We start from the raw sequence: 26,593 nt of genomic DNA, 5'->3' as shown, positions 1-26,593 counted from the left end.
TATTGATATTTGAAACTTACATTATTTTCCCTATTTCAGAGGTAATTTAGCAAGATGTTATTACGTTCAAAGCTCCCAGAGTTAGGTACAAAATAGAAAGCAGGCATCTTAGAACACAGCCCAAGATTCCTTTTTTTTTTTTTTTAAGTTATTTATTTGAGAGAGAGAGAGAGAGAGAAAGCATGCATAAGCAGCGGGGGGAAGAGCAGAAGGAGAGGGAGAAGCAGACTCCCTGAAGAGCAGGGAGCCCTATGCGAGGCTTGATCCCAGGATTCTGGGATCATGACCTGAGCTGAAGTCAGATGCTTAACCAACCAAGTGAGCCACCCAAGTGTCCCCCAAGGTTCTTTTTAGATGAAAACTGCCCATGAATATCTCTGTCATACCAAACTTTGAAAGAAAGAGTTGAAGCTCAAGACAGAGGCATTTCTGCCCAAGTGTATGCTTTGAATTACTCTGAGTCATCATATTGTCTGTGTCTGCCATGTAGGAAGAAGGGGTAAGAAGCTGAGCATCTCCTGAACCATGGGACAGTGAGAAGTTCTTCCGTTTTTCCCTAATTGGACCATAATGGGGCTTAATTATTGTGTCTATGGCACTTATTCTATCGGCACAGCCCTTGTGCCGTGATCGTATTTTAAAGCAGGCTGCTGAGAAAACAGTAATGATCTTTGGATCATCCAAGTGATAGATTCTCCCTACCTATAGTTCTCATTATTAGAAAACAGCTGGGGAACTTACAATGTGTCTGAGGCTGAAGGAGGTGTATTTCAAGCACTACATTATTGAGCACTGTTGTCTTTTCTCTATTCTGTGAGCCATCATAATATACTTTTTAATTCACAAGAAAAAGGAAGTCAAGATTGTTTCTCCTAAGCCCTGGGTTAAGGACTCAAAACAAGTGTATTAAGCTTTGAATGGTAGTTATAAAAACAAAATATTTCATATGAGTTTTGCTTTGAGTTTCTTACAAGAATGCGGTTGGCTCTTCAAAAAAAATCTGTTTTCACCTAGGGAAACATCCAGCTTCTTTGACAGGGGCTACTGATTTCTGGGGTCTCCCTCATCTTTGTTCATTTTAGGAGCTTCCTTATTCTTTCAGCAACGAACTATTTTGGGCTCTCACTGGTGAAACTTGACCTTGCAAATGACAGAAATGAACTTGGTTCATTGGTTTTCTCAGTCTCTCAATCTCCTAGCTGAGGTCTTATTTTGAACCTAAAGGAACATCAAATTGCTCTAACTCCAGTGGTGTATGGCCTTGTGGATGCCACTGGTCACAGGATCAATGAGGTCAACAGAAGAGATATGGCTCCCCAGTGTTGACTTTTTTTTTTTTTTTACATTAAGCCCAAGTAGTTACTTAGAGATAAAAAGTCCCCTCCTAGATCTCCAGAGCCAAGGAAGCTCCAACAGAGAAAACTGGCATCTTGAGAAGGTATTCTCCTCCTGACCCCCAATTATATGATCTTCCTTTCTTCTCTGTTTCACTAAAACAGCACATCCCTTTAGATCTGAGTCTTTCAGGCTCTGAGATTTTGAATTAGGAAGAGAGTATACCATGCCGGCTTCACAGTCCTTTCTTCTAAGAAACATCCAGCTTCCTCTGAAAGCAGGGAGGCAGTATGTGGGCACTGTGGTTTACCTTCCTTTCCTCCATCAAAGAAGATTCCTTTGTGTGTGTCTGCCTGGATGCACATATATCAGACAGGGGCTTGCTGTCTAGTTCCATGGAGGCTAGGCTGATGATGTCTTGTTTTCATAAAGAAAAGAAGGGCTCAGGTTTCTAATTCCACTCAGAGCCTTGATCAATGAATGTTTCAGATAGATAAGCTTTAAGGATGACAAACAGGTGCCGATTCCCCCAAGGGTGGGAAGTAGGGGAATGAGAATCAGAATGTCAGCTTCCCTGGCTCTCTTATGCATCTTTTTGGTTTATTTATGCAGCAAGAACTTATCAAGCTCCTCCTCTGTGTCCAGCACTGGGCTGTGTTCCTTGTCAGTTTAGTTAAAGATGTTGAACCCCAAGAAACTCTTATCAGCTTTCTTAATCCACCTCCCATCTCCTCCATAAACATCGAGAAAAGTGCTCTGACTTTCCTATCAGAAGCACCTGTTTTGTTTTTTTTTTTAAGATTTTATTTATTCATAAGAGACACACACAGAGAGAGAGACAGGCAGAGGGAGAAGCAGGCTCCATGCAGGGAGCCTGACGTGGGACTCGATCCAGGGACCCCCGGATCACACCCTGGGCTGAAGGCAGCGCTAAACCGCTGAGCCACCAGAGCTACCCAGAAGCACCTGGGTTTGAATCCTGTTTCTGCCACTTTGGAATATCAAAGATATAGATTGTATTTTTTTCCATATCCTCCTTATTTTTCCCTCTTTGCAATATCTCTTGATGGGAATATAAACCTAGGTGTGCTGCCCATTCCTAGCCATGCTAGGACCATGATTCTCCTAGCATCTGAGTCTTGGGTAAGGCCTGACAAAAATGGTAGAGCTCATTTATCCACTGGCAATATTGAACGAGATGTTTGTGTAATTCCTGATGCCGAGAGTTGTCTTGTTCTTGTCTTGTTTTCTGGGTCTTTGAGTGCAAGGAGTTACTAACATCCTGTCAACAGAGACCCCTTTCTGCTTATTGGCCAAAGTGGTTTCTGTGACCTACAATCAAAAAATCTTGGCTAACACACCTTTGGGCCAATTACTTATATCTCTTTTATTCTCAGCTTTTGCATTTCTAAAAGGAGGGAAATAACACTACCTGACAGGATGGCGGGGGGGTTGCTGAGATGTGATGGCACAGTAAAAAGCGTGGTCCAGCCTCCCGCACATGGGATGCACACAGTAAGTGATAGATACGTGCATGCTTCACGCTTTTACTCTCTCTATGTAGAAGCTCTGCCTGGGGGACCTCCATTCCCAGCCTCTGCAAGTGCATGTGCATCCCTCAGAGGTGACCTGGGGCCTGGATTCATTAGGGAAAAGAGACGCTCAGAAATAGAAAATGTAGCAAGTTGGAATGTCAAAGCACTGAGGAAATGTAAAGGGAGGGGAGGTGTGACTCAGGAGACTGGAGCTGTCCTCCAGGAGTGAGGGGTGAATATGGAGTGGAGGTGAAGATGCAGCTTATGTTCCTACCTGCTTTCTGTTTTCACTGCCATAAAGGGAATGTTGAACCTCCTATTCTTTCGGGTGCATTCCCTGTGCTTCTGCTAGTGGAAAGCTGGCTGCATTTAATTTCTGCTTGAATGATGTCTGTGGACCTGGATATTTTCACGTATCTGAAAAGCACTGGTCTCGTTCTTATTTTTGTTTTTTAAGCAATGGAAATAACATCTTTTTAGCCTTGCTTAAGTGAGATGTGGAATGGCATTCTTGTCTTGATTGTTTTCATTTCCCCTGTCGTTCTAGGCATAGTAAGCGCTAAAACTGCTTTTTTGCCCAGAGACAATTTCTAAAGGGGTGCGACCTGGGAACTTATCATTTGCCCATTTGAACTAGTCTACCTGGGTTCAAGTACAGCTTTTACACCAATTAGCTGTGTGACTTTAGGAGAGTAACATAGAGATGAGCACTGGGTTATACAATTTCATATGTTGGCAAATTGAATTCAAATAAAATATTTTAAAAAAGAAGGAAAGAGGGATCCCTGGGTGGCGCAGTGGTTTGGCGCCTGCCTTTGGCCCAGGGTGTGATCCTGGAAACCCGGGATCGAATCCCACATCAGGCTCCCAGTGCATGGAGCCTGCTTCTCCCTCTGCCTGTGTCTCTGCCTCTCTCTCTCTCTCTCTCTGTGACTATCATAAATAAATAAATTAAAAAATTAAAAAATAAAAAATAAAAAAAAGAAGGAAAGTAACATAACTTCCCTCGGCCTTGGTTTTCCTATCTATAAAATAGGTTGGTTAAATAGTGTTATGTTGTGGAAATGAAGAGATTAGAACGGTAAGACTTACATCAAGTGCTCAATGAATATACTTGTTAACATTATGTTTGTTGCTACCAAGAGAAATGAACATTGTTTAAATTTAAGAAAAGGAATGGATTGAAAAGATGCTGGGACATTCTCAGAATTTAAGACAGAACTGATCCCTCTGAGTTAAGAAATAGGGAGAGAGCATGGGTGGGGCCAGACCCTCAGCAGCAAGAGTTGTTGGACACTTTGTCTGGGGCCCTGGCATCGAAGTGACACCTGCTCCCACAGGTCTGCCAGGCATTGCCCCTCCGTTCACATATATAAACTCCTAAATACCAAGCCATGAGAAAACTGCTGAAACCCCAGATAGTTATGACAGAGGAAGATCACTTCAGGCCCAGATGTGGGCTTAGCCTTTTTGTTTGTTTTTTTCTGGTTTAGGCTTTTGTAAAAACATGAACTTTGCATCTCTTTTCCTGCTTACCAAAAATGAAATCAGTGTTCATAAAGGGCAAACAGGTTAAGCTCTGCAAAGCACCAGTGCCTTTTAAATCTTTACTCAAGGCACAATCCCCACAGAAAGAAATGATTTTATTAGCCCTGAGATTATGGTAGGAGAATTCAGAAATCTGCAGATTGTCTTTGATCTTGAAGGCATTGACCAAACAGAAAGTTTTCCCATTTTCTCCATGACACTGCTAAGCATTAGTGTCAAAATACCCTTGTTTTATATTGTGTTGTTTTATTTTTTTTTTAAGATTTTATTTATTTATTCATGAGAGACACACACAGAGAGAGGCAGAGACACAGGCAGAGGGAGAAGCAGGCTACATGCAGGGAGCCGGACGTGGGACTCGATCCCAGGTCTCCAGGATCATGCCCTGGGCGGAAGGCAGGCACTGAACCACTGAGCCACCCAGGGATCCCCTGTATTATTTTTTTAATAACTTATTTTTAAAGATTTTATTTATTTATTCATGAGAGGCACAGAAAGAGAGGCAGAGACATAAGCAGAGGAAGAAGCAGGCTCCCTGTGAGGAACTCAGTGTAGGACTCAATCCCAGAACCCCAGGATCATGCCCTGAGCTGAAAGCAGACGTTCAACCACCGAGCCACCCAGGCATCCCTACTGTGTTGTTTTAAACACAGTCTGTACTCTGGGGGTTGGAAATTTGAATGAAGGGGACGGATTTGTAAAAAATGTCCTGAATTGCTTTGGAGTTTATAAATAGTCAAGTATATTCTTTCAATGGGTAATTTACAACTCTAATTTAAAATCTTTTGTGGGGGGAGGGGGAATTTTTGAAACAAAGGTCCACTGAAGCAATAGTTTATTATATTATCACAGTAGTGGTCTATTGAGCTAAATGCAATTTTCAAAAGTATAAAAAGGTTCAATCTGGAGAGTGATGATGATGATGGTGATGATAGCTAATACTTACTAATGTACTTGTGCTGTGCTGTGCTAAGTGCATTACACATACTAATTCATTGACTTCTTTTAACAACCCTGTGAAGTAGTTACTATTATTTCTCTAATTTCCAGGTCAAGGAACTGAAGCAAAGAGTTAACTTATCCAAAACCACAGAGCAAGAAAGGGGCAGAAATGGATGTAAGGGTCACTCAAGGTCATGGCCCAGGCTCTTAGCCAGCACATTCCTCAGTAGTCTGTAGGCTGGGGACATCAGGTTGCAGACCAACGAAAGAAAAGGACTCAGAAAGAAAATAAATAAACATACGTAGTGCACACCATATGCCAATATATAGCATATATTCACTGTCTTATATGTTCCTTCCAGGAAGCCTTTGATGAAGATAATACTTATTCCAAGGGTGTTAAAAGATAAACTGAGGCATATTAAAAATTTTAAGAGTTTATTTGAGCAAAAATCTCCTTGAATTGGGCGGCATCCATTCCAATAGAAACAAAAAGGGCTATGAGGAGCTATATACAAAATGAAGATTTATAGGCAGAAGTCAGCAGGAACAAGGAAGTTATACTGGCAAAAAAGGCAGGTTGGTTTTTGCAAAGTTATTTTCCTTTAGGGAGTAGTGGGGCCTCTCAGTCAGATGGCCTACCTAGTGCTGATCAGATGATTTCTGACTGGTTTATGATTCCATTTGTGGTGTGGGGGGTGCCTGAATGGCTCAGGCAGTTAAGCATCTGACTTGATTTTGGCCTAGGTCATGAACTCAGGGTTGTGAGATGGAGCCCCAGGTCAGGCTCTGTGCTCAGCTCAGAGTCTGCTTGAGATGCTCTCTCTCACTCTCCCTCTGCCCCTCCTCCCCCTCTGCCTTTTCTCCTCCTTCCTACTCTCTCTTGAGATAAACAAAAAGAAAAATAAATCTTAAAAAAAAAGAGATTACATTCGTGGGAAAGCTGAAACTGCAATATAGTTAAGGTCCAGTTTGGTGATGTGATGCTTAGCACAAGGGAGTCCATTTAGGGTCTCTTGTTTTTAATGAGGGGGTGAATAAGAGTTGCTCAGTGTTATGCAATCGGTGGATGCAGGAAGTAGGTAGGTGCTGCTGTTCAAATCCAGGCTTTAGACTTTGTACCTGTGCTTTCTTTAGAAAAGCATTATCACTCAGTCTTCTAAATAAAACAGATCAAACTCTTTCTTCAACTTCTTTAAATGTCCTCCATATTATTTTCAGAGGTATTTGTTATGCATACTGTATCGACATAATAAAAAAAGAAGGCTCTGAGAAGCAGTCTCAGAGGTGTGATCTAGAGACCAAAGCAGGGGCAGAGGATCTGAAATACTAGCTTCTCGTAATAGTTGCAGCCTGAATTTCTGAGAATCATTATTCATAGGTTGTGTATGGAATTTGGTCTACCCATAGGGACTTTTAGCTCCAACCTCTGAACATACAAGTGGAGGCATTTACCATTTCAATAATAAAAGGAATAAAATTGTATCCTGACAAAATCTGCAGTCTAAAAAATGAGTTAAAATATTTCTAAGTAATATAAATTTATCAATTTTCTTAAAAAAACAAATAAAACACTAATGCTTATATATGCATAGATGGTTCAGGAATCAAGTTTATGAGGCCTGTAGACTCATAGAGGATTTAGTCTTGAAATACTACCTCAATTCTCCTATCTGGAAAATGGGATCAGAATATTAGCTCATTTTATATAACAAAGATGAATGAATGGGATGCAATATTTCTCTACCATGAGAATTAAGTGTAAAGCATTTTGGAACAGGCTATTTCTAAAAGTAGCCAAAAGGATTTTAAAAAATGGTCAAAGTCAGCCATAGAAACAATTACCTAGGGCCCAGAATTTGGCATTTTTTCGACCAAGGATATTATAAAACAGAGGCTACCTCAGTCTGAGGGTTTTGCATCTGTTGTTACGACAAAGCCATTTTATGCTCAAAGGTTACATTATAAACACCAAGTTACATTATAAACAGGTGAGACTGAGGTTGGGCTAGCTTCAGGGTTTTCTTGTGAGTGTCTCCAACACTATGAGCAAGGCTTAGAAGTGCTGGCTTGCACCATCAGTGCCTACAAACATCCTCTTTGATCTCACTTGATAATGTTTTTGTGTGAACTGAGATCCATGCTCAAATAAAAGAGCATTAAATGTACAAGAGAGATAATGAGTCTCTAAGTTTGCCTTCTCCAAGTTAAGTCAACAAATACGGGGAATTTTACAAAAAGAAAGACTCAGGAAAAGTAGCATAGTTAGTGAAATGCAACAGAAGAGTCAAACAGATTTCAGTTTGTTCATTCTTTTATCTATTAATTCTATTTATGTTTTTCAGTATCACCTATTAAATATCTATCTTACTTATCACATGCTACAAACATCATATATGGTGCTTTATTTACTCTCCACAATTTATGAGGTGAAGAAGGTGAGTAGTATCACCTTAAACATAGGGAAATAAGCTCAAAGAGGGGAAGAAACTCAGCCAGGGTCACACAGCTGTTGTGAGATGGAGTCTGGATTTGTCTGTTGGGGGAGTGCTTCAGTTTCAAAGCCCACACCTATTCTCTGGGGCAAGGCTCAAATTTTCTAGTGTCAGAATTCTCTGAGGGAAGCTTCTTTTTTTGTTTTTTTTCTGGAATTTATTTTTGTAATATATTTTAAATTTAAATTCAATTAATTAACATTTAATGTATTATTGGTATTAGAGGTGGAGGTCAAGGATTCATCAGTCTCATATTATACCCAGTGCTCATTATATCATGTGCTTTCCTTTTTTTTTAATTTTTGATTTTTTATTTATTTATGATAGTCACAGAGAGAGAGAGAGAGAGGCAGAGACATAGGCAGAGGGAGAAGCAGGCTCCATGCACTGGGAGCCCGATGTGGGATTCGATCCCGGGTCTCCAGGATCGCGCCCTGGGCCAAAGGCAAGTGCCAAACCGCTGCGCCACCCAGGGATCCCTCATGTGCTTTCCTTAATGCCCATCACCCCACCCCTCTTCCCTCCAACAATGCTCAGCTTGTTACCTATGATTAAGAATCTCTTCTGGTTTGTCTCCCTCTCTGATTTCATCTTGTCTTATTTTTTCCTCTTGGGGAAGCTTCTTAGGGACAGATTCTAGGGTACCACCTCTAGATATTTTGATTAGGTTGGTCTAGAGAGGGGCTAGGGATCTCTGTGACTGGGATGATGTTCATCCATGAATTATTTTGATAAACACTGCCTATGTGATGTTGTCACTCAATAAATAGTAGTTCCTTTTGGAATGACTTTGAGATCATTCTCATGGTGAGGATGGTATCTTCACCTGAAAACTTAAATAATAAAATTGAATTCAATCCCTGTTGGGAAGACGAAAGAAGATATTGTATGGCAAACAGTGTGTCTGACATGTGGAAATTGCTTTGGAAATCATGGTTTTCTTTCCCAGCAGAGCAGAAAGAACCAGAATATTTAACATTAATTGCTTTAAAGAGTGGCCAATTTATGAGGTGAATCAATTGCCTGATCTAAATCAGGGCTACTGGACAGAGAGGAGATACAGCAATGGAATTGGTCTAAGTGAGGAGTGGTGGGTATTGAAGTATAGTTAATCATAGCAGCAGAATTCATTGGAAAATAAAGTAATCTTTATCACTAAGGTAGCCCAGAGAAAGCTCAGGAAGGTCAACTTCACTACTGGCCATTGTGTTACTGTGGTCAGGTCATTTTTTTCTGAATATCACTTCCTTCAGCTACAGAGCTGAGATCATAAAGGCTTATTCATAGTGTTGTGTGAGAATGAAATGAATTAAGGGTACACCAAAAAAGGGGCCCTGGGTGTCTCAGTTGGCTAAGTGTCTGGCTCTTGGTTTCTGCTCAGGTCATGATCTCAGGGTTGTGAGATCAAGCCCTACGTCGGGCTCCACGGTCAGTGGGAAATGTGCCTGAGATTCTTTCTCTCCCTCTCCACCCATGCCTCTGTGTTTGCTCTCTCTCTCTCTCTCTCTTTGTCAAATGAATAAATAAATCTTAAAAAAAAAGAGTATATGGAGAAGTCAGCATGAAAGAAGTCATCTGGCACATAGTATGCGTCAAAATAGAAGCTCTGGACACTATAGTTATATTATGATTAGGAGAGTGATTATTATTTCCATACCATTGAACCTGAAGAATAATACGTCCCATCATTTTTTATAGGAAACCCTGAGGCTGGAGGTGTATCAGAACTTTTGGATTTTAGGGATGCCTGGGTGGCTCAGTAGTTGAACGTCTGTCTTTGGTTCAGGTCGTGATCCTGGGGTCCTGGGATCAAGTCCCATATCTTCTCCCTCTGCCTATGTCTCTACCTCTCTCTGTGTGCCTCTCATGAATAAATAAAATATTTTAAAAAAAGAACTTTTGGATTTTAGAAAAGTAATATGGTGCATATATTACCTATCATATAACACATTAGGGACCGGAAAGAACCTTGTAATGACACACACTCATCTTTCTGCAAAGAAATGGACGCATATTCACACTAAGTGGTAAAAGTAGCCTCATGTCAGGTCAGGTTTTGCCATCAAAGGCCCTACAAAAAGCTTTTAGTTTTTTATAGCTTTTTGGATCTCAGAATTGCAGATATGGCATTATGGACCTTTCTAACATTTCCATTAACATTACTCTCCCAGGATACTGCTTCCCAAATCCATAAAGTGGGCACAGCATTTGTAGCAAGTGTAATGTGATGTCTAAATTCAATATATCTTTATAAAACGAGTTGGACAGATTACCAACCAATGGGACTAATTGGAGGGTTAGATTGCACTATTTCTTCTTTATCTTTTTTTTCCAAATTTTAAAAAGTGAGAAAGTTTAGAAATCAGAGGAAAAAAGTTATTCCAGTCATGCAAACATTTTAAAATGCAACTACAATCATTTAATGTGCATTCACTTAGTTTTTATGTATTTTTTTATCTAGATGTAAATATATTGAGCATAAAACACATATTGCTTTAAATGAATTTATCTTCCTACAATATTTTCACGGTGGTCACTTTAAAGTTTGTACACTATCACATATTACCATACTCATATAATAGTTTCCTTATTGGTGGAAGTTTTCGCTCTTACCAAAATGCTCTGATGAACCAACCACATTTGCTCTTAGCCAAATTTGTTATTTCCTAGAATTAGTCTTAGTATGGTGATGTAAAATTTTGATACAGAAGATATAAATATCTGGCACCAAAACTAGGGAGAGTTAAGAGCCAAGTGTAATGCCGAAGGCCTTTAAATTTACAAAAGGGGGGCGGACAGGAGTCTGGGGGATTATGCCACTGTTAAGTGAGAGAAGAAGCTTATTCAAAGCTAGAGGTGTAAGGAAAAGTGAAATTAGAGAGTTAAGGAGTGAGCAAGGGCCACCCAACAGTGTTGGACAGCATTGCCAGCAGTGTGGCCTCTCTGAGTCTGTGGATGGACTGCATGTCTTGGTTTGCAGGCACAGAAGCAGAATTGATACTCCTGGAATGTTCCTTTCCTTCAGTATGCCTTTTATTTCTGTTAAGTCATCACTCAAAGTGGACTTTCTTTTTACCTGACTGTAGTCCAAGTGACCATCTGCTCTCACCTGGACTCCTGCAAAACCATCTTAACCCCTCTCTACCATTCAGCCTACAGCTTCTCTATTCCCACACAGCAGCCAAAGGGGCTTCTGAAGTGCAAATTTACTCCTTCATCTCCTGCTTAAAACCCTTCAAGGTCTCCTTAGTGTTCCTAGGATAAAGACAAAAGTACCTGATATAGATTCAGACTCTTTTTTTTTTTTTAAGGAAATGGAAGGTCTTTTTTTAAAAAAATTATTTATTCATAAGAGACAGACAGAGAGAGAGAGAGGCAGAGAGAGAAGCAGGCTCCACGCAGGAGCGGATGTGGGACTTGAGCTGGGAACTCCGGGATCACGCCCTAAGCTGAAGGCAGACACTCAACCGCTGAGCCACCCAGGTGCCCCCAGACTCTTTTTTTTTTTTCCTCTGACTCTTTTGATTATAAGTAATAAGCAGCCTAATTCAAACTGACTTCAATAAAAAAAAAAAGAAATGTTATTGGATAATTCTATCCAAAATCCAGGCTCAGGACTTTAAAAATTTAATAAAAGATCTGCTTTTTCTCTACACCAGCTTTACTTCCTCCACGTTGATTCTTTTCAGGTGATCTCTCTTTCTTGGCCACAACACAACTGCCAGCAACTCTACTTTATGTACTGTGAGGAGAAACCCTTATCTCAGCAGTCTTTTTTCTTTTTTAAAAGATTTTATTTATTTGAGAGAGAGAGAGAGAGAGCAGGAACAGAGAGGAGAGGGAGAAGCAGGCTCCCTGCTGAGCAGGGGACCCTGGGACACTTAATGGATCCAGCCACCCAGGTGCTCTCTTAGGTCAGCTCTCTTAACCAGAATCCTTGGATTTGTTCTGATTGGACTGGCTTGGGTCACATGCTCTCTCCTGAACCAATTACTGCGGCCAGGGGGACAGGATCTATTGACTGGCCCGCCAAAGACTGAATGAGATGCTTTACCTAGATTCTGCTTCACAGAAGCCACGTAGATTGAGAGTGGGGGAAGCGCAGATACCTGCGGGAAACCCAGAACTTTTGCTTTAAGAAGGATGAAAATGAGCTGGGGCAGGTGAGATACAAGTGTCCACTATTACGTATATATAAGACTCTATATTGTCTGTTTTCTACCTATTTCTCCTGCTTTGTCTAGCACAACAGTCCCCCTTGCTTTCTGTAATCCAGACACGTGATTTTTTTGTTTTTATCAGAGAGCATAACAGACTACCCTCAAACTTAGTGTCTTGAAACCATACTATTTAGCATTTCTCACGAGCCATGGATCAGCTTGGTGGTTCTGCTGATCTGAGTTGGGCTTTGTTGATGCTCTCCTTGCTTATTATGCTTCTGTGCTCGGGTCATCAGAGGGATAGCTGGTTGAATAGCCCTGGCTAGGGCCCCTGGGTGGCTCAGTGGTTGAGCTACTGCCTTTGCCTCAGGATGTGATCCTGGGGTCCTGGGATCTAGTCTCACATCAGGCTGCCGGTAGGGAGTCTGCTTCTCCCTCTGCCTACATCTCTTCTCCTCTCTCTGTGTCTCTCATGAATAAATAAATAAAATCTTAAAAAAAAAATGAATAGCCCTGGCTGGGATGATACAGCTTTGTTCCATGTGGTCTCTCCTCCTCTAGCAGGTTAGCTCAGGTTTGTTTTCATGATAGACTGACAGTCTGAGAGAGCAATCAGCAGTGTCCAAGGTATCTTGAGGCCCACCCAACTTGGAACTGCCACTTTCACTACAAACAACTGCATAGCCAGCTCAGGATTGGTGTGTGGGTGTGGGTGTGGGTATGGGAGGGTACTATCAAAGGGTGTGGCCACAGGAAGGTGTGGACATTGGAGCTCTTACAGTAATCAATCTACCAGTCCTCCTCTAATTCTTCAAATAAATATGCTTTGCTTCTTCCTATTGCACTGGTTTTTTTTTTCACTTGCTTTTCCTTTGGCATAGAATAAATACCCTTTGCCCCACACTTTGATTTCCTCCGTTAATTCCTACTTATCCTCTGTCCTCTAACTAGGTCAAACCACTATGTTGTATGCACTAACATCACAATGGAGCTGTCTCTCAAAGCAGTTATCAAGGTTGGATTTTATATTTATCTGTGTGATTAGGCAATAACTATATGCCCACAGAAGCCTTTAACTCCTTGAGGAGAGGACTGGATTTTCTTTTTCTCTTTCTTTTTATTTTTCTTCTTTTTTTTTTTTTTTGGCATGTTTTTTCTTGTCATTTTAGACTTGGCACATATACTTGGCAAATATTAGGCTATCAAAAATATTTGTCAACCAAATGTGTAATTGAATGAATATTCTGAGAAAGACTGTGCCCTATAGAGTGCTCTGAAAAGATGATTGCCTGTCCTGCCTCACCAGTCTGTACGGCTCTAGGCCATGTATGTATTCTTTACCACACTGTGGTAGTGGAGGGGATTGGGTATGTAACTTCCTGAGTGGGAGAAGAGCTGAAAACTTATTCTTTTTTTTATAAATTAATTTTTATTGGTGTTCAATTTACCAACATACAGAATAACACCCAGTGCTCATCCCGTCAAGTGTCCCCCTCAGTGCCCGTCACCCATTCACCCCCACCCCCCGCCCTCCTCCCCCTCCACCACCCCTAGTTCATTTCCCAGAGTTAGAAGTCTTTATGTTCTGTCTCCCTTTCTGATATTTCTCACACATTTCTTCTCCCTTCCCTTATATTCCCTTTCACTATTATTCATATTCCCCAAATGAATGAGAACATACACTGTTTGTCCTTCTCCGATTGACTTACTTCACTCAGTATAATACCCTCCAGTTCCATCCACGTTGAAGCAAATGGTGGGTATTTGTCGTTTCTAATGGCTGAGTAATATTCCATTGTATACATAAACCACATCTTTATCCATTCATCCTTCGATGGACACCGAGGCTCCTTCCACAGTTTGGCTATTGTGGACATGGCTGCTAGAAACATCGGGGTGCAGGTGTCCCGGCGTTTCATTGCATCTGAATCTTTGGGGTAAATCCCTAACAGTGCAATTGCTGGGTCGTAGGGCAGGTCTATTTTTAATTCTTTGAGGAACCTCCACACAGTTTTCCAGAGTGGCTGCACCAGTTCACATTCCCACCAACAGTGTAAGAGGGTTCCCTTTTCTCCACATCCTCTCCATTTGTTGTTTCCTGCCTTGTTAATTTTCCCCATTCTCACTGGTGTGAGGTGGTATCTCATTGTGGTTTTGATCTGTATTTCCATGATGGCAAGTGATGCAGAGCATTTTCTCATGTGCATGTTGGCCATGTCTATGTCTTCCTCTGTGAGATTTCTCTTCATGTCTTTTGCCCATTTCATGATTGGATTGTTTGTTTCTTTGCTGTTGAGTTTAATAAGTTCTTTATAGATTTTGGAAACTAGCCCTTTATCTGATATGTTATTTGCAAATATCTTCTCCCATTCTGTAGGTTGTCTTTGAGTTTTGTTGACTGTATCCTTTGCTGTGTAAAAGCTTCTTATCTTGATGAAGTCCCAATAGTTCATTTTTGCTTTTGTTTCTTTTGCCTTCGTGGATGTATCTTGCAAGAAGTTACTGTGGCTGAGTTCAAAAAGGGTGTTGCCTGAGTTCTCCTCTAGGATTTTGATGGAATCTTGTCTCACATTTAGATCTTTCATCCATTTTGAGTTTATCTTTGTGTATGGTGCAAGAGAGTGGTCTAGTTTCATTCTTCTGCATGTGGATGTCCAATTTTCCCAGCACCATTTATTGAAGAGACTGTCTTTCTTCCAATGGATCGTCTTTCCTCCTTTATCGAATATTAGTTGACCATAAGGTTCAGGGTCCACTTCTGGGTTCTCTATTCTGTTCCATTGATCTATGTGTCTGTTTTTGTGCCAGTACCACACTGTCTTGATGACCACAGCTTTGTAGTACCACCTGAAATCTGGCATTGTGATGCTCCCAGATATGGTTTTCTTTTTTAAAATTCCCCTGGCTGTTCGGGGTCTTTTCTGATTCCACACAAATCTTAAAATAATCTGTTCTAAGTCTCTGAAGAAAGTCCATGGTATTTTGATAGGGATTGCATTATACGTGTAAATTGCCCTGGGTAACATTGACATTTTCACAATATTAATTCTGCCAATCCATGAGCATGGAATATTTTTCCATCTCTTTGTGTCTTCCTCAATTTCTTTCAGAAGTGTTCTATAGTTTTTAGGGGATATTTTGAGAACCATTTGAATGGTTCTCGAACTTTTTATTTTCAGGTTGTAGGTGTCCTTCTGTCTAAAATGAGTCTCTTGTAGACAGCAAATAGATGGGTCCTGCTTTTTTATCCAGTCTGAAACCCTGCGCCTTTTGATGGGGTCATTAAGCCCATTCACGTTCAGAGTTACTATTGACAGATATGAGTTTAGTGTCATCATGATATCTATTTAGTCCTTGTTTTTGTGGATTGTTCCACTGAACTTCTTCTTAAAGGGGAATTTTAAGAGTCCCCCTTAAAATTTCTTGCAGAGCTGGTCTGGAGGTCACATATTCTTTCAGTTCCTGCCTGTCTTGGAAACTCTTTATCTCTCCTTCCATTCTGAATGAGAGCCTTGCTGGATAAAGTATTCTTGGTTGCATGTTCTTCTCATTTAGGACCCTGAATATATCCTGCCAGTCCTTTCTGGCCTGCCACGTCTCTGTGGAGAGGTCTGCTGTTACCCTAATATTCCTCCCCATGAAAGTCAGGGACTTCTTGTCTCTTGCTGCTTTAAGGATCTTCTCTTTATCTGTGGAACTTGCAAGCTTCACTATTAAATGTCGAGGTTTTGAACGGTTTTTATTGATTTTAGGGGGGGATCTCTCTATTTCCTGGATCTGAATGCCTGTTTCCCTTCCCAGATTGGGAAAGTTTTCAGCTAGGATTTGTTCAAATACATATTCTGGCCCTCTGTCCCTTTCGGCGCCCTCGGGAACCCCAATTAAACGTAGGTTTTTCTTCCTTAGGCTGTCATTTATTTCCCTTAATCTGTCTTCATGGTCCTTTAATTGTTTGTCTGTTTTTTTCCTCAGTTTCCCTCTTTGCCATTAACTTGTCTTCTATGTCACTCACTCGTTCTTCCACCTCGTTAACCCTCGTCGTTAGGACTTCTAGTTTGGATTGCATCACATTCAATTGATTTTTAATTTCTGCCTGATTGGATCTAAATTCTGCAGTCATGAAGTCTCGTGAGGCCTTAATGCTTTTTTCTAGAGCCACCAGTAGCTGTATAATGGTGCTTCTGAATTGGCTTTCTGACATTGAAGTGTAATCCAGATTTTGTAACTCTGTGGGAGAGAGGGCTGTTTCTGATTCTTTCTTTTGAGGTGAGGTTTTCCTTCTAGTCATTTTGCTCAGTGCAGAGTGGCCAAAAACAAGTTGTATTGGAACACGGGGGAGTATCACTGGTCCGTCCAGCTGGTCTTCTGGGGGAGGGGCCTGCTGTGCTGATTTTCAGGTGTTAGCACTTGGGGGAGCTGCTCTGCCCCTGCCTGCTGCAGGGCTCAGCGGGGGTTGTTTACCCCGTGGGGCCCCAGGAGGAACAGCCGCAGTTGCTATGGCAACTCTGGAAGCCTGGATTCAGCCTCCGCAGGAACTACGGGGCTCGGGGCTCTCGGCTCTCCGTCCGCAGGGCCTGGAGGCTCCGGGGCGGGGCCGCTGATCTGCTCAGCTCGGGGCAGGAGCGTCCTTGCTGTCCTGGGCCCTCCCGGCCTCTGCCTGTCCCGGGGGAGGCCGGATCCTGGGCTGTGTCCCGGCGCCCTGTGCTCCGGGGCCTGCGCTGTTGGATTCGCGCTCCCGCCCCGCAGCCCCCTCCGCGGAGCCGCCGCCCGAGCCCCTCCGAGCTGCTCCGGTCGCCCGCCGTGCGCGCTGCAGCCCTTAGGGAGCTCGGAGCACTCTCCGCGGGCGCAGGTGTCTGTTAGTGTCCCCGGGAGCCCGAGGGCATCCCCGCCCTCCTGGGTCCTGCTCCAACTCCCTGCGAGCCCCTTTCCGCCCGGGAAGGTTGGTGCAGCTCCTGCTCCTCCGGGACGGGGCTCTCCTGTCCTGGGGACACTCGCCCCGGCCTCAGCCCGGCTCCTCGCGGGGCCCCTCCCCCTCGGAGGCCTTTTGTTCCTTTATTTCTTTTTCCCCGTCTTCCTACCTTGATAGAAGCGTGAATTCTTCTCACTGTAGCATTCCAGCTGGTCTCTCTTTAAATCTCAGGCCGAATTCGTAGATTTTCAGGATGATTTGAAGGTTATCTAGGTAATTTTTGGGGGACAGGTGATTTGGGGACCCTGCTCTTCCGCCATCTTGCCCCTCCTCCCTGAAAACTTATTCTTGTATTGAGCCAAATAGGAGATGAAATGACCAGTTCAAGCCACATATTCCTTGTGGTTCCTGCACACGGAATTCCTGCAGCACAGTTGGGATGGAAGTAATTTTGTTCACAAATTACAGAAACAATAATCATCTTTCCTCTATGGGCATTGTTGGTTGAGAATTAATGCATGTTCAGGCATATGTTAACTCATTCATTTATTCATTCAACAAATGTTTATTGAAGACCGACTATATTTGAGAACTTTTGAATATAATCGTGAATGAACATAGATGCAATGGAGTAAAATGGGAAAAAAAAAAGTGTTTGCTGAGGAAAACTCAGCATATGAATACACTTGGAATACTGGTAAGGTCCCCCCTTCTTTTTTTTTTTTTTTTTTTTAAAGAACAAAGAGAATCTGTTACTGAGATTTCTCAAATATGCTTTCTTTAGATATAAACTATTGAAAAGGAGGTGAATCACAGTGTCAAAATGAAAAATTAAACCTTTCGCTGAAATATGAAGAAGAATATTGGAACAAGGAGAGGGAGAGAGAAATACGATTCAATGTAAATGATTCCTTCTGCTGCAGTAAAAAAATTTATATGTTTCTTCATTCTTCAAGTACTTCCATATTTCTAAAATGATGACCCTTTCCTTTTGAATAGGCTCAAGCCTTATGTGAAAGCCAGCCACAGAATTATAAGAACTTCCAAAATTTATTGAGGGACTGCAGGAAGATCACTTATTGGGTGAAGAGGAGAGGCAATAAACTTTAAATATTCAGTGGCTCTGTGGTCCTGGTGCCAGCTGGGAGAAGGAAACCACTCACCATAGTTAACTCTAAGGAGGCCAAGCAAATTGCAGGGAGGGCTCCAATTCTTCACCCTTCCCTTTATCCATGCCTTTTGCCATATTATTTTTCAGTTCCATCCCGATACGGGCAGCGTAACCTGCCCTGCCCCTTGCCACTGAGGTCAATCATGAAACTTGCTTTGGCCAAAGGGATATTAGCAGCCAATGCCAGCAGAAGAGGCTTGACTTGGGGCCTGGTACTTTGGGCATACCTTCTTTCTTGGACCTCTCCCAACACTATGGAAACAAGTCCAGGCTAGCTTCTTGGTCTCAAGGGAAGGATGAAGGACACATGCAGCAGTGGTGGGCTTGATTGGTTGAGTCTAGATTAGATCAGTCAACAGCCAGCCAAACCCAGAAATATGAATGATCCCATTCATAGGCAGCAGATCTGCACAGATGACTCCCGTTGACCCCAGGCGCAAATGCATCTGGAGCATGAGGTTATGGTTGCTATGCAACAACAGCTAACTCATACAGGATATACTTGACCTTCCAGACCTTCACTTGGCTGCTTGACTAAATATGGAAAGGCAGTATAGGGTTTTGTAGAATATGAAAGAATTTAAATCTCACTAAGTACGAAGATCAGTGTTCTCACTGAATTCAAGGGTTAAATGGTATACTTGAAAAGGAGTGGGCTCCAGAAAACCTGAATTCAGGTTCTAATTTTGCAGTATACTATTGCTGGTTGCACTTTGGATAGATACCTTAACTTCTGTTATGTCAGCCTCCCCTTTCTAAAATGAGGATAAATAACACTTCAGGCATTTTATGATAATTAACTAGCATAACACAGGAAAGATGCATGTGCCTACAGCTACATATATATGTTAGGGGTCAAATTGTAGTCCCCAGAAAGATATAATGGAGTCCCAATGCTAGGTACCTTTGAGTGTGACCTTATTTGAAAATAGGGTTATTGTAAGTATAATCAGGTTAAGACTAGATGGGCCCTAATCCACTAACTGATATCTTTATAAGTAGAGTGGGATTTGGAGACCTACACAAGGACATTGGAGTGAGGCACTAGTGGGCCAATGGATGTAAGGACTGCCATTGAGGATTATTGGCAGCCACCTGAAGCTAGGAAGAGGCAAGGAAAGATTCTTCCCTTGAGTCTCCAGAGGGAGTGTAGGCCTGCTTGATATTAGACTCTCCCAGCTCTCAGAACTCTGAATGAATAAATTTCTGTTGTGTTGAGCCACTGGGTTTGTTGTGCTTTGTCATGGCAGCCCTAGGGAACTCATGATATGAGTGTTAGGTGTTGTGCTAAATTATGCATTTTACAAAGAAGGAGTCACCTTGTTTATGAGTATCTGTGAGTCACCTTTGGGGACTTCAGAAATACCAAGGAATAGAATCTTTTTTTTTTTTTTTTTTGGATTCTGAGTTCCTACAGGTGAACTAACTAAGCTTATGGAATCTGAGTATTAATATTAATGTGAACTCAATTGTGCACTCATAAGAATAAAGCTCAAGGGATTTCTCATTACTTAGTGGAGCAATAGTATGTAAAAATATTTAATAATCACTAGTATTTATCAAGTTCCTAGTACTGTTCTCAGTGTTTTTTTATATATTAACTCATTTAAACCTTTCGATAACACTGTGAGGTACTGGATCACTCAGGGTTTAACTGGGACTGACCAGCAAAACCCTATCCTGAATATGTAAAACAGAGGGGGTTACTACACAGGTGATGGAATTGATAGATGTCAAAAAGGGACATTGAAACCTTAGGTTCATAGCATCAGGAAGCTGCTATCACATCTGGGCTGGAAGAATGATGAGAGGAGGCAGTGTTGCAAGAGGCCAGTGGGGAATGGTCACTGGGTCAGTCAAGGTTGTAATCCTAGCAGGCTTATCCTTTCTTTCTTTTTTTTTTTTTTTTTTTTTTTTAGATTTTATTTATTCATGAGAGATACAACAAGAGAAGCAAAGACATAGGCAGAGGGAGAAGCAGACTACCTGCAGGAAGCCTGATGAAGGACTCCATTCCAAGACCCTAGGGTCATGACCTGAGCCAAAGGCAGACACAACCACTGAGCCACCCAGGCATCACCTTAGCAGGCTAATCCTGAGAGAGGTGGAGCTGTGGAGGAAGAGAAGACATTGCAGAAAGCCTGTCTGAGGAGGAAAGGTGGGGAAAGAGAGGTTTTCTAGCTTTTTCTTTCCTCTAACCCTCCACTCATTAATGCCACCTACTGGCTGAACCCACTGGGAGTCAGTTGATGTGGGAGCTACAGAGCAGAGGAGGGTATAAAGAGTTCTGGGATCCATTAGGTATTTTTTGAGATAAAAAACGGGAGTAAAGTAACTCGCTTGAGGTCATACAGCTGGAGCTGAAATTTGAACCTAGGCCATCTGGCTCAAGTCTGTGCTCTTGTTCACTGTCCGCAGTGGTGCTGTACTGGATTCAGGAGGAGAATACAAGCAGGGATGCCAGTGTGGAGGTTGTCATGATTGTCCATAGCTACACATTCAGGGCCTGGATCAGATTCCTATCAGTGGTAGTGAATAAAATAGATTTCTTTGAGAGATATGACAAACTAGAGAATAACTTGATTAGGAAAATGTGAAAGGACATAGCATTTTGTCATATAAACAGAGAAGAGAGAGACTATTTTTATTACTTCTTTATTATTTATTTTCCGAGAGAGACCATTTATTTGAACTGTAACTGTTCAATTTCAAATCAGAAAATGAGTGAGGCAGCAAGATGGGATTTAAAAAAAAAATTCCTACATTCGTTTTAACAAATTTCACCTCCAGAAAATGATTTGAGGTGTCTCTGGAAGTCTGCATTTTCCTTTTGTGAAACTTCCAAAGTTGTTTCTCTTTTATAGTTTCCTTTTATCATCTGCCTCAAGACACAAGCTGGTTATGTTTTTCTCAATAAATAACAGTGTTCTAAGATATTTTTTTTCTTTGCAACTTGGAACCATGAGCCTAAGATGACAGTAGTAAAATTAGAAGTGTTGTTTTATGCACAATTTACTTTCTAGTCTAGGAGGTACAGAATAAAATAAGGAATAGTTAACTAATCAGGCTAGGAAACACTGTTGCATTTTTCTTTCTTTTTTTAATGATTTGTTAGCTAAGTTTAATAAGAAAATCAACAAATCTACTAGAAACTGATAATTACTTGAATAATGGGTGATATAAATCCATTCTAAAAATATAAGCTGTGAAAAAGGGAAAAACCAACTAGAAGAAGCATAAATGTTCTTTCTAATGGACATGGCATATGGGAAAGAGATTGCATATACAGATTATTTCAATTTATTTCAACTTGACCAAAACAAATGCCAGTCTGCATGACTTAGATAACCCTGAATCCCCTTTTACTTCAGTTACTGCATTTTGCCATTGACTGGAATTATCCAGGTGATTGCATTAAGTGTCTCTGCTTTGCCTGTGCAGATAAACATAGGGTGTGATAGTTTCCATTTCATGCAGGTGAGTGAAAGCAAAACCATACAGGAAATGCCACTTGGACAGATCGGAGTTTTCCCTGAGCATTGGAGATTGTACCTTCTCTGTGTCAGTAATGGAATATGTAAAGGACGTGTGGGTCTTTGGTTTCAGTCCATGGGAAATATGTCGGGTACTGATGTCTGTGTGGTTTAAATTATACAACATTGTGAACCTCCCCATCAGCTTAATTTATTCAAGCAGAGCTTGGACAAATATTGGGCAGGACCATCATAAACAAAGGCCTGAAATTCAGGATCCAATTGAACTGATTAGCTGAGGTTCCTTTCAACCTTGTGTTTATTTGAATATATAAAAATTCAAAACTTTGTCTTTACAAGCATGATTGAATCTTATGGGGTTAAAACCAGCCTTATTTTCTTTGGGAGTGCTTGATAAAGTGATTCTGAAGGAAACAAACATATGCCCATTTGGTTCCACTCTATTTCAGTTCCTGTTATGTATATTTGGATGAAGATTCTGGTTAAGGGAATGTTTTACTGACACAAACTGTGGACTTTACCTAAGAGTGCAGAATTTAGACTGCAAGGACAGATGGATTTCACTGGGAACAGTGGTTCTGAAACTGGAATACCTATAGAGTTTCATAAACATAATTATGGGGGCTACTAAATTATATTCCACATTTTAAAAATGTGGAAGTAAGTTTTAAAAGTAAAAAGAAATTTGAAAATCAAAATATCCAATTGAAAATTCTGTATGTCTGTGATGAATAGATATTATGAAATCCAAGCTTAAATGCAGTCTTGTTGTTGGAGAAACATTTTTTTAAAAGGGTTTATGAGAGAGAAGTGAGGAAATATGTCTTTAATGCTTATTAGGGTTGGAATTACTGATCTTGTTCAAGCCCTTTGTTTTTCTCAGATAAGATGATTGAGGTCACAGCTATAGAGTGGTTTCCTTTAAAGCCACAGAGATCTGTAGTGGCTTTACTTGTACTAGACATGAAATCTAGAGATTTCTAGGGAAAAATGTCAGAACTCACATGTGAAGAACTTTCTGAGGGAGAAATAACAAATCTAGGAAGTTCTCTTATCCTTTGGTTACATATGAATTTATCCAGGACAATGTACATGCATGAAAATATTTTATCATAAACATTTTCAAAATTATCTCTTCTACTACCATCAAAACTTATTTTCAATAGAGTTACAAAATATAGATGTATTTTGCCCTTAGGGAACCTGTGTATATACCCCTTTAGGTATGGTTACCTTTTATAGACAAAGCTTTGAGGGCATGCAGGTGTCAGAAGCTTCAATGATAGTATAGAGCTAATTAATTTGTTATCATGAATCTGTAAAGACTAAATAGAGATTATGGAAAATAACCTTTAAAGCTCCAAATTGAAGAAGTGGATAATTGAGGTAAAATATCTACATAAAGTGGTTTATAGGAACCATACGGATAAAGATAAACAGAACATTTAGATGTACTTAAATATTTTCAGGTACTATGTTTTATCTAATAGAAGACATTATATTAGTCAGGTTCTATATAGGGAAAGATGAACCATACCAAGTATTTCTGATCAAGGCAATTTAATACAGGAACTGGTTATGCAGGTGTTGGAGGTTACAAGTACAAAAAGTGGATGGAGGGTTCCCATGATATGGACATTGTAGTAAACAGCTACCATGGTAGGGAAGAAAAAGAGATGGGTCCACCAAATCTGGGGGCTTGGTGCTATGTGGCTGGTGCTTGAACCTCTGGGGCCTACAGTGTGGCTGATGTGGGCATGGGTGGTCATCTCTTAGAAGACTATTCTATGGCTGGTTCTGGAACTGCCAAAAGAATCTTGAGTCTGAAGCTATAGCAGCCCTCCATTATTGGAGCAAAGCTGACAGGAGCTAGACAGAGAAAATAACTCCTTTCTTCCCCTTTCCCACCTTCTAGCCTCCTTATTGGGTCTCCCATCAGCAGAGCCTACTGGGGAGCCATGAGGCAGGGAAATGTGGGATCTGTGGTTCCTACCCTACCACAAGTATCAGAGAGTAGGGTAGATTGGCTGCTGAGAGGAATAAAGAAATAATCTGCACAGATGCCACTCATCCTAAAATATCTCATTATTTTATCTATACTTAGGGAGGAAAAACTGATGGATCACCATATAAAGCTTTAACATCTTAGAATTTTTTATTCCTATGTTATGGAATGACTTGTGTGTCTTGTGTCTCAAAACTCGTGTGTTGAAGCACTCAGGCTCAGTACCCCAGAATGTGACTACATTTGGAGATAGGGCCTTGAAAGAGGTGATTAAGTTAAATGAGGTCTTTAGAGTGGGTCTTACTCCAATCTAATCAGTGTCCTTGTAAGAGGAGATTAGGACACACAGAAGAAAGACACCTGGGATGGTATTTTGTTATAATTTTTAAATGGTGCTTAAGCTCAACACATAAAAGGCCAACAATTCACATACTAGCTGAAGTTGCAACATTATGGACATCTATGAACATCTATGATGAGGGTCACACACATGCAGGCAAGTAGAACAGTAGCCTGGGGACACCTGGGTGGCTCAGTGGTTGAGTGTCATGATCCTGGGATTGTGTCCCGCATCAGGCTCCCCGCAGGGAGCCTGCTTCTCCCTCTGCCTGTGTCTCTGCGTTTCTCTCTGTGTCTCTCATGAATAGGTAAATGAAATCTTAGGAAAATAAACAAACAAACAAAAAATGCAGTAGCCTGGCCACTTCTCAGATGTAGCTCAGTTCCTAAGATCTAAAATGAGAAAATGTACATCTTAGACTTAACACAATGGAGTCATTCCTTTATTCTTTTACCTTTCATGTGTCACAATTCCATATCAGGTCTATTCTGTCTAGAAACTGGTTTTTGTTTTTTTTTAAGCACTTAATGTTCAAGGAGTTCTGAACACATGTGTTTGGGTGAATTTAAGAGCTATATTCTTTATGTGGCCATTGACTCAGAAATCTAAGAGAAAAGGGATAATTCAGTATTGACTTGCAAGTTAAAAGCAACCTGTTAGGTGTAATTTTAACATGCAAATCAAGAGTCCTCTTACCACAGAAGACTTATCTGCCAGCCAATGGAATCCTTATGGTGCCAAGTCAGTGGGGGTATGGCTAAGGGAAGGAAGACTGCAAAAACCCAAACCATGATTTGACCCAACTTCTATCTGGACAGAAAGGAGACTGGAGTGGGGGGAGTTGCTCAGAACCACACAGCAGAAATTTCTGTTATATTATTTATCCGAAAGTTCAAGCTTTAACATTTAAAATCACTATTGCAAATATAAGATTTTGCCAAGTCCATGATATGTATATATGTATGAAAATATATGCTTTCTTTCATTAAATTGCCAATTTTCCATCTCCCTGTCCTTATTTATTTCCTCTAGGGCTCCCAGAAAAAACATGCCATATATACATATATGCAAGTTAACAGAATATTATGGAGCTATCACAGAGAACAATAATCCTTAGACAAGGGATTTCGACTTTTACCAGTTTGAGAACAATCAGTAATTTCCTTCTCTGCAGTCCCACTGGGGTGAAATGTTCCCCTTTACAAATGTTGTCCCCAAACTATAATTAAGCAATTATCTTCTAGTTTCCAGCACTGAATTTTTTCTTTGTCTTCGGGACTCTGTTTGAATGGTATTATTTTAAGATGCATTCAATTCTCTGTCCCAGTGCCCAAAACTCTATCACTCTTTGGCTTCTTCATACATCCTATCCATTAGGTATTGTGTCAGAAGCTTGTGGTTGCAAGTAAAAGAAAATGGGAGTCAAATAGGCTTCAACAGTAGAAGGGATTTATTGGCTCACACTCCCAAAAAGTTTAGAGGTGAGGCAGCTCTTAAACATGGTTGCTTATTTTGTGATTCTCTACACCTTACTTTCCTAGGTTAGCTTTCTGATGCCTAGTGGTCATGAGATGGCAACCGGGAGACTGTGGTTTTCCATAATTACTGAGCAGATTTTCTAAGTACTATACAGACTGAACTGCCCCAGAGCAAAGATAAATACCTACTTAGCAATAGCCAATATACGGAAACAACCTAAGTGACCATCAATGGATAGATGGATAAAGAAGGTGTGGTATATATACACAGTGGAATACTATTTAGCCATGAAAAGAAGGACATCTTACAATTTGTAACAACATGGATGGACCTTGTGGACACTATGCTAAGTGAAGTAAACCAGACAGGCAAGGACAAATACCACATAGTATCACTTAGGAAATCTAAAAAAGAAAAACAAAAGTCAAACTCCCAAACAGAGAAGACAAGTAGTTGCCAGAGGTCGGGAAATAAGAAGCTAGGAGAAAGAGTTCAAACTTCTAGCTATAAGATAAATAAGGTCTGAGAATCTCATGTAAAACCTTGTGAAAGGAGGTTAGAAATGCTGTTTTACATAACTGAAATCTGTTAAGAGAGGAGAACTTAAATATTCTCACCAAGAAAAAAAAAGAGAGAAGTAGGTGAGGTGATGGATGTGTTAATTAACTAGATGGGAGAAATCCTCCCACAACGTGTATGTGTATGTGTGTGTGTGTGTGTGTGTGTGTGTGTGTGTGTGTAAAATCAAATCACCACAATGTATGTGTTAAATCTCTTACAATTTTATTTGTAAGTTATACCTCAGTAAATCTGAAATTTTTTTAAGAAGAGGAAAAAAAGAAAAGGATTTGTTTGGTTTATCTGGTAAATGACTTTTGACAAAGGAGGTGCAATTTCTATGATTGGTTTGACCCATCAGATCCTGCCCTGGAGCTGGGTTTGGTGGAGGAGAATAGATAGATACTGGGGAGCTAAAAACAATACATGCCCTAGGCTCATGCTTATTTTACTTTCCTCTGTATGCTTTTTCTCATACTCTGCAATTTTTGTTTCTGATTTTTTTTCTTGCTGATCCCAGATACTGCCATTTAAGTTTGGTTATTGCTAAATGCCTTGTTTTAACTAAATTTAGGTTCCTTTTCTTCCATAATGTGAGCACACAAGGAATGAGAGAAACCAA

This window comes from Nyctereutes procyonoides, unplaced genomic scaffold, assembly GCF_905146905.1.
Source record: "Nyctereutes procyonoides isolate TBG_1078 unplaced genomic scaffold, NYPRO_anot_genome, whole genome shotgun sequence".
NCBI classification, from domain to species: Eukaryota; Metazoa; Chordata; class Mammalia; order Carnivora; family Canidae; genus Nyctereutes; species Nyctereutes procyonoides.
The sequence above is the reverse complement of the archived record's forward strand: the minus strand, read 5'-3'. Positions refer to the sequence as shown.